A 9,773-nucleotide genomic window follows, 5' to 3' on the forward strand; every position below is an offset into this window, starting at 1 on the left:
ATTCTCTCAGCATCTACCCTGTCAAAGAGTAGGAGTAAATGGGTACTTTTCAGAAAGGCAGGCAGTGACTAGTGGGGTACCGCAAGGTTCTGTGCTGGGGCCGCAGCTGTTTACATTGTACATTAATGATTTAGACGAGGGGATTAAATGTAGTATCTCCAAATTTGCGGATGGCAGTGTGAGCTGCGAGGAGGATGCTATGAGGCTGCAGAGTGACTTGGATAGGTTAGGTGAGTGGGCAAATACATGGCAGATGAAGTACAATGTGGATAAATGTGAGGTTATCCACTTTGGTGGTAAAAACAGAGAGATAGACTATTATCTGAATGGTGACAGATTAGGAAAAGGGGAGGTGCAGCGAGACCTGGGTGTCATGGTACATCAGTCATTGAAGGTTGGCATGCAGGTACAGCAGGCGGTTAAGAAAGCAAATGGCATGTTGGCCTTCATAGCGAGGGGATTTGAGTACAGGGGCAGGGAAGTGTTACTACAGTTGTACAGGGCCTTGGTTAGGCCACACCTGGAGTATTGTGTACAGTTTTGGTCTCCTAACTTGAGGAAGGACATTCTTGCTATTGAGGGAGTGCAGCGAAGGTTCACCAGACTGATTCCCGGGATGGCGGGACTGACATATCAAGAATGACTGGATCAACTGGGCTTGTATTCACTGGAATTCAGAAGAATGAGAGGGGATCTCATAGAAACATTTAAAATTCTGGCGGGTTTAGACAGGTTAGATGCAGGAAGAATGTTCCCAATGTTGGGGAAGTCCAGAACCAGGGGTCACAGTCTAAGGATAAGAGGTAAGCCATTTAGGACCAAGATGAGGAGAAACTTCTTCACCCAGAGAGTGGTGAACCTGTGGAATTCTGTTGAGGCCAATTCATTAAATATATTCAAAAAGGAGTTAGATGTAGTCCTTATTACTAGGGGGATCAAGGGGTATGGCGAGAAAGCGGGAATGGGGTACTGAAGTTGCATGTTCAGCCATGAACTCATTGAATGGTGGTGCAGGCTCGAAGGGCTTGAAGGCCTACTATGTTTCTATGTTTCTATGTCAAGCCCCCTCAGAAATATATGTTTCAATAAGTTCACCTCTCATTCTTCTAAACTCCAAAGTATACAGGCCCAATCTGCTCAACCATTCCTCATAAGACAACTCCTTCATCCCAGGAATCAACCTAGTGAACCTTCTCTGAACTGCCTCCAATGCAAGTGTATCCTCCTTAAATAAGGAGACCAAAACTGTACGCAGTACTCCAGGTATGGTCTCACCAACGCCCTGTACAGTTGTAGCAGAACTTCCTTATTTTTAGACTCCATACTCCTTTCCAAATTACTTGTTGTACCTACATGCTAACCTTTTGTGTTTCATGTACGAGGACACCCCCGGGTCCCTCTATACTGTAGCATTTTGTCATCTCTCTCCATTTAAATAATATTATGCTTTTCTATTCTTCCTACCAAAGTGGATAACCTCACATTTTCCCACATTATACTCCAGCTGCCAAATTTTTGCCTACTCACTTAGCCTGTCTATATCCCTTTGCAGGTGTCCCCTCTTGGTGTCCTACTCACAAATTGCTTTGCCACCTATCTTTGGCTACAATACACTCAGGGGCCAATTTTGGTGGGCGCCCATTTCTCGGCGGCCACACTGGATGGGAGGTCCATTTTCGGCACCCACTGCTGCCGGGTCCCGTCAGCAGCCGCTTTTGTCGCTGTTGTGTGGGCGGCAGTGGGAGCGGCAATCGGCGGCGCTTCTCGGCCTTTTGGCTAAGATCATGCGTAACTGACCTGACATGGGAGTAACCATGACCCCAACGTGGTTCTCCCTGGATCAGGAAGGTGATTCTCCTATGCTTTTTGGAAATAGGAGGTGGGTGGGGGGGGCCTGACCCATCCACCTCCATGGCACGAACCTGGTATTGCAGTACTTCCAGGAACGGTGCAGTGGCTCTAGGCCTTTTGGCTAAGAGCATTGGCGCAGAGTGATCCTTGATGTGTGCAAGGTGACCTCTGGCGTTTGTAATCTGACAAGATGATCTGACAAAGAATTGGAAAGATTGGCAACGAATAAATTAATAATAAAATTTTTTAAAAATCGGCGGCAGTCGGCAGGCGGGAGCGGCAATCGGCGGCAGTCGGCAGGCGGGAGCGGGAACTCGGCAGCAAACGTCATTAGAGTGCATCAGGTGGGGGCCTCTCCAGGCCCAGAGGTATTTTCGGAGAGTCTCCATTGCTCATGCGCGTGATTTCGGCGGGTTTTTTATTTGTAGTTTTGGGGATGGGACCTGTAGTCCTTTTGTGGCCCTTGCACGCTAATTGAGGAAGTGCTCGTGGCCATAAATGGAGAGCACTCAATTGCACCTGCAGAGAGAGAGAGGGGAGAGAAGAGATAGAGGATACAAGAGAGGAGAGAGAGAGAGAGAGAGAGAGAAGAGATAGAGGATACAGAGAGAGAGGAGAGGAGAGGAGAAAGGAGACAGAGAAGAGAGAGAAGAGAGAGTTGGAGGTTAGAGAGCAGAGGTGGCATTGGAGAGGGGGCAGTCTGAGTTGCAGACGGGGCAGTGTGACAAATTTATACTCAGACTCTTGAGCAGCCATTCCTCGCATCATAGAGGATGAGTGGGCAGGAATCGTCAATGAAGACTGGCAAAACTAGGCCCAGAGCTCCGTAGTTTAATGAACAGGAGTTGGAGGAGCCAGTGACGGAGGTGGAGCGCAGGTACAGCGAACTCACCCAGGATGGGCGTGGCAAGCCTCCACCAACCGAATATCGACATCTTTGGATGGACATAGGTCAGATGGTCAGTGCAATGGGCAACGTGGAGCGGGATGGGGACCGATGCTGCAAACGGTGGAATGATTTGGTGGCGGCAGCTAAAGTGAGCGCAAATTTATTCAGCCTCTCCCTTCCAAGGCCAAAAGGTAGTGCGCGCAATGTGTGTGAGTGGGAGTGTGTGGGGTGAGGTGGGGGGGCTGGGGCAACATTTCTTTGTGCAGAAAAAACAAGCAGCCAACCAAACAGGCAAGCCTGAGTACGACCTGAGGGGGCCCATAAGATGTGGTGGAATTGACCAGGCTGCAAGAGCGTACATTGGCATTGGTGGGACATCGCCGCATTCCAATCACGAACGTTTCTGCAGATCCGGTGCTACCGCAGGGTAAGGCTACACTCATCTCTGGTGTCAGCGACGGTCATGGCATGAAAGTACATTAAGGCACTCGCGGTTGACACACACTTTGTCGGCCATTATTGGTGTGGATATGTAGGGATGGGACTCCTTGCTGGCATAATGTGAGATGGAACGGCTCACAACTCACTTTCACCACCACCACCAGCCGCCCCCGCCCCACCGACTGAAATGATGTCCTCTACTTGCAGATGCTGACTCGGCCACCATGGATCTGGAGAGACCAATGATGACCTCTGGCCTTCACAAAAGCCGTCACACCCTAGCTTCTCCCACCCCGACGTTCTCCATACCCGAGGACACCGGATCCTTCCTGCATCCCCAGCCCACATCATCCATGTCTACCACTCCCACCTCCACCACCCAGGGCCAGGAAGAAGAGGAGAGAGAGGAGGGAGAAGGGCCCATATTTGTGCCTCTTCACCTGGGGGATCCGGAAGCGCCTGACATCAGCCCCCTGCCAAGTCAGCCAAGTGTCCGCAGAACCTCGGCATTGGGCTCAGATTTCCTGGGGTTTCCAACAGACTCCACTCAAGCAAGTGCAGAGTCCATGGCTCAAAGGGAAGCAAGGCCCCAGCACCCAGCAGCAGCGAGCAAACACCTGCGGATGCAGCATGGCTGACTCTAATGAACCAGATGGTGCCTTCGGCATGGAGGTAGGTCGCGAGATGCTGCAGACCATGGCTGGGATAGCTGCCAGCATCACCACATTCACCCAGCAGCACGATTAAAGGACGGAGCGCCTCCTCACAGTGTTGGAGCGTACATCAGAAAGCGTTAAGGCCATAAGGCAGGAGATGACTTCTGCACGCGTGGTGCAAGCCCCCGATTCTACAGTCTCAAGGCAAACAGATGTGGAGGAGCAGGCGATCCCAGCGCCTTCAGTCCCGTGCCCTATGTTCTCACCGATACGCACACGTCTGCTCACATCGTGCTGCCCTCCTGAACCAGAGGCAGTGAGGGGCAGGGGAAGGCCACTCCGTCGTGTAGGCGTGGGGAGGAAGAGGAAATCGGGCACAGCTGCAAGGGGTGGCGGGGTGGAAGAGAGGTGGTGGCGCTGGGTACAGGGGTGGGTGTTGCTTCCTCGTGTAAATGTATGTATATGTCATAATGTTATGTAACGTGTGTCATTGTGCACTTGTAAATACACTCACATTGTTGACCCTCTGTTTGTGCATGTGTCATTTTAACGTCATGTGTGGTGCATTGTGCCAAGCACCCATCTGTACCTCAGGTCATTTGCTTCATCAGGAATATCTTCCCATCCACATTTGACTGCAGTGTATAATGGGTCCTGTCATCAGGCCATCGCAAGACGACAATGAATGCAGGAAGGCTGCCGTTCAATTACACTAGTTTACCCAGTTGCAGGGCAGACCTTAAGGCTTGCACTTTAACCCTATTTTTCCGAGGCCAAAGATGGAGGAGTGCCACCCCCTGAGATGACATGGTCATCAGTTACATTGCAGTACATTGTGCGAGACAATTAATGAATCAGCTTGGATGTACAACATGTGAGATGCTGAACACTTTTCAGTCACTCATAATAATTTTCCCTTTGCCATTGGCCTTCTCAATGAAGGACTTTCAGCAAGGTGCAACAAAAAAAGCCTCCATTAGCTTACACACATTTCAGTCGCTTTTATGACATCCAATTTAAACATCACCATCAGCAAGAAAGTAATGCAACATTGACCTAACTTCTTTCCAGCAGTCCCACTGCTATGGTGCAGAATCCGACTGGCTGCCGTGATGTGATGGCCACCAGCACTCCCTCCCAGCCGATGTGCCAGAGCTGCCTCAATGCACTCCACCTCCCTCTCTCTCCCTCCCTCCCTCCCTCCCGCCCGATGTGCGATTGCTGGTCAACTGCTGCCCAGTTCAGACCTGCTTTTCCAGAGCGGTCCTTCTGGTGGACAGCAGGTCAATGGGAGGCCAGGAAAAATGACCAAAATGGACGTTCACAAACATTTGTCCTGGGCGGGCAGGCAGGACGCTGTGACGTGGGTGGAACCCTTCCACACCAGGTTCCCGCCGGGCGGAACCTCGACGGCAGATGGGCGGTTACGGAGGTGGGAGATCACGGGGGCCATTTTCGTATGCCTCATAAGAGCTGCATGCAAAAGTCTGTTGCTAAATGGCTTCTGTCTGAACTCCACTTCTCTGCTGCTTTGTCCCCTGGACAGATGTGTGCTTCTCTGCTAACTTCTGGGTTGCCTCCTAAGTTCCATTACTCCACTGGTCTCCTTCAGTCTACTGCTGGGTCCTGGGCTAAAACTTATTCCTGCTCTTGTGTCTTTCACACTGCTCCACCTATGTTTCCTGGATCAATCTCCACTTGTCTACTGATCTCCTGGATCAAACTCACTCCTCCACTGGTTCCTAGTTGTGCTCCACTTTTCCACGTAAGCTTAGTCTGCATCTTGTTCCTGATTTCCTGGGTTTAATTTTGCTCCTTTCACTCTGCTCTGGCACTGGTCTCCTGGATCAATCTCTGCTGGCTCCTGGTCAATATTCTCATCCTAGGATACATCCTGGCTACCACTCCTTTACTGGCTCCTGAACTTCTCTCCTCTATTGCTGCTGGTCAAGTCACTGGTTCCAAGTTGTAACTTTACTCCACCTGTTTATCCCAGAATTATACTCCATTCCACCACCTGCTTACCCTTGAACCAGATTCCATTTGTATCCAGTGACTTCTCCCTTCCCCCGCCCAATCCAGCTATCAGATTTTGGACTGTTACCATCCCTATCTTAAGACTCTTCCTTGCTATGCCTAGATCTCTGCCATGATTCATGTAATTTAAGGTTTATTCGTCCTCTTTTATTTTCTCCTTGTGTTCTTGCAACCTTTCTGTTCCCTCTTCTCCAATGCCGTTCTTGCCACAGTCCTTCCTACCATATACTATTTCCCAACCTATTATCTCTCTTTCCATCCTTATAAGCTCAAACCCTTTTAGAATGAGCCCATAGCCTCTCTCTGTGCCTATCGTGATATGCTTTGCTGTGCCCACATTAGCACCGATCATTATCTCACTCAGAGCAGCAACTTCAATTGTCTCACCCTTCGGCCCTTGAAATCATCCAGCTCTTTGTGCTCCTTAGAGATTAACTTCTCTAATCTCCTCTCCATCTACCTCATCCCTTTGGCTACCGACCCCTCATACCCACTGGTAGATAAACAATCATTGTCCCTCTCCCTTATGAACAAGGCCCTTGACATTCACAATCTAAAGTAAATCTATTGCAATCCTGCCATTGACAGAAACATAGCTTATGAGCAACAATTCCTACCCTCTTACTGAAGCTTCCTGACCTGGCTATACATTCTACCACCTCTCACATCCAAACTGCCATGAAGGTGGCATAACCTTATTGCTAAGTAACACCTTGGCCTCTCCCCGACTCCTCTGGCACATTCCCCTTCTTTGAGCACCTACATTTTTCCATCCCTCCCACCTCTCAATAAAAATCTTCATCACTTACCACATTCCTAAGCCCTACACTGGCTCCCTCTCCCTTTTCTTCTCCCAAGTGATTTCACAACCTCAGTGATTTCAACCTATAAAACTCTCCTAACCCCCTCGACTGTAGCTTGTCTGTTCCTATCCTCAATTAAACTTACCAACCATGTCTTCAGCCATCGCCTTAACCTTATAATTTTTCATGGCCTCTCTACTTCCAAAGTCTGGATCTCTGACCACTTCCCCTTAGCACCCACTGCCCCTTATTCTCCTCAACTTCACTACCAACCATCATCTGCCTGTGGAAAGAAAACTCTCCCTTAGCGCCCACAAAAATTCACTCAAATTCCCTGCACCTTCTCCTCTGACCTTCCACCCATCACAAATCCTGTGTGGATTTAGGGCTAGAATGGGTAGGACAGAAGCGGGAGATCAGGTGCTGGGATGGAAAGGAATGTGGAAAAGTAACAGAGATGCATGGATTTGTGACTGTCATTCTTTCTTGTCCTCTTCACAGCATTTGACACAGTTGACTATGCCATCCTCCTCCATTAACCCTCCTTTGTTGTTCACCTCTTCCCGCTGTGGTTCTACTCCTAACTATCTGAATGCAGCCAATGACTTCTCTTCCATTCTTACACTGTCATCTCTACTAATCCATCCTTTCTGTTCCATAACTGCATACTGCCCCATGGTGACATCACCTGCTGGAAATGGTCAGCTTACATATGTATGTAGATGACACCCGGCTCTACCTTTCCTCTACTTTTCTTCGCCCCAAGACCACCTCTGTATTATCAAATTGCTTGTCTGATATCAAGTCATAACTTCCTCCAGTTGAATATTGTGAAGATTGAATTCATCGTTTTTAGTCTCTGCTACAAACTCCACGTCCTTTTATAATAATTATGTCCTCATCGGCTGCCTCAGTCTTCTTCTGTGGAACTCCCTCCTTGAGCCCTTGCTATTTCTCTCAGCTTTTAAAAGTTTTCACAAAACCCATCTTTTCAACCAAGCTTTTGGTTATCCCTCCTAATTTCTCCCTTCAGGCCCAATATTTGTTCCTTCATCTGCCGGTATCTGTAAAGCAGCTTTTTACATTAAAGGATGTATATAAATGAATCACAATATGGAACCTAATGGGAAGTTTGGAAGGATAGGGTGGATGGGCCAGTGGTTTCTGCCCAAAACATTACTACTGTATTTAATTTGATCAGGCATCACAACAAGACCTGATCCTGCCTCACCTGATGTCCATACACACAGGGTCATTGGATAGAAATCTGAGAAAGAACTCTGGCTGATTTGTCTCCTCTATAGCTATGTTCATCTAATAACTTTGCACAGGATCTGTTGTCATTAAGCTCGATATAAAAGCCTTCTACAGCTTTGAACAGTTGCATCTACACCCAGTAATCTATTCCTCCCCCTCCTTAGTGCTATCGTTGCTTTTGACTTATTTTTAGTTGTTTTATCATAAGTACTATTTGAAATGTGACTGATTGTCCATGAGTCAGGAGAGGTGTTACAAACAGGTTCTTCAACATAGCACATCCACTCCCTTTCCAAAAATGTCTTGATGTAATCATTAGGTTCTGACTTATAGCTTCTTGTCAAGTGGAAATAAAGAAAGGTTACCAATGGGTGTAGTCATCTGATCACTTTGTGCAAGATCTTTTTGTAAATGTATCTGTTTCGATGGAAACAAATATCAAGCATTTTAACTAAAACTTTCAATTTTTAAATAATTAAGTAGGAACAAAATGTACAGCTAAAAATCTGTCGCCATGTCTTAAAACATTTAAGCCTAGAAAGTAAAGCATTTAGAATAATGTGTACAGTTCTGGTCACCACAACATTTATTTTTCCAGCTTTGTTTGTGAAGATTAATCACTGTGAATAAAAGCAGCTTTATAAATTTGTTATTTTTAACTATATGGCACACAAGTATCATTAGGTCTTAGAATTAATCACTTTGGTTAAATGTGATGTTTCGCCCCCTACAGGTAAAGGATTTTTTTTCAATCTAATTGATTATAAATGTTATTCTTGAGCTCCGCAAAAGATAAAAGCGCAATGTTAGTGTGGCACTGAGCTTTATGTGCCGAACTGGGCAACAAATTGGGCAGTACAATCGGCTTCGGCTCCCCTGAGTGGAGAGTACAAACATCAGTTAGGTTTTCTGCTATAAATTACTCATACATGCCAGTCATCTGTATTTCATGCAAATAGTAAGCAGTTTTAGGGCAATGCCCACATTTGTGGGGCAAAATCATTGTTGCTCTCAATCCTGTCCCTCAGCACATTTCCAGCTCCTATCTGATGATGCAGCTGCTCTGGGTGATTGGCCAAAAATGTTTGCATTAATTTTGTGAGATCAGGAACTCCTGTCCACAGCAGAGTTCCATCTCCTGGAGTGGCAGCAATAGCAAATAGGAGTAGGAATGGCACTGAGAGGGCACATTTGTGCCAACCTATAGCACCAGCACAGAATAATGTATTTCTCAAGATCAGCTGGACTTAGTTACTATGTTCCCTATTTATCTATTGTTTTAACATGTGCCAGTCTGTGTGCAGTTGGATCAGGTGTAACAATAGCTGTAACATTAGGGTAGTTTAAGTCTTTGAATCATCAGCACTTTCCTTTGTCTAAAAATGGGAACTGTACATCACAAGTGCTTTATTTAAATCTAAAAATTCCATTGGGAATGCTCATTATACATGTTCCCATGACATATAGTAAAGCATGGCTTCACAAATTCCAGGTGGGAGACCAAATGACACCTGCTCTCCCATAGACGACTTGCTCAACAAGCCAACTGCTCAGCTGGTAGGGCCAGCTCATAGGGTAAGGGATAGCCGAGCAAAAGTCAAGAGATCTAATCAAAAAAGGAGCGAGGGATAAACCTACGGCTCCTCTGACTCTCGGGCCCCTTTTATTGTCCTCTCGATCCTCCTGCTCCTGAGGGTCCACCGACTCTCAGGCCCCTTTTATGGGCCGCTCGATCCTCCCACTCCTGTGGCTCCTCCGACTCTCGGGCCCCTTTTATGGTGGCACTTGATGCTTATTTTAGCCTTGTTTTACGTTTTAATGGATCATCCCATATTGGTG

At 47.3% G+C, this 9,773-nt stretch overlaps 1 pseudogene; it reads left to right on the forward strand.

Annotated features, from left to right (window-relative positions):
* Positions 1–1,756: 1,756 nt before the first annotated feature.
* Positions 1,757–1,959, forward strand: LOC139277729 (U2 spliceosomal RNA; annotated as a pseudogene).
* The last annotated feature ends 7,814 nt before the right edge of the window (positions 1,960–9,773 follow it).

Source organism: Pristiophorus japonicus, chromosome 12 (assembly GCF_044704955.1).
Source record: "Pristiophorus japonicus isolate sPriJap1 chromosome 12, sPriJap1.hap1, whole genome shotgun sequence".
Taxonomy (NCBI): domain Eukaryota; kingdom Metazoa; phylum Chordata; class Chondrichthyes; family Pristiophoridae; genus Pristiophorus; species Pristiophorus japonicus.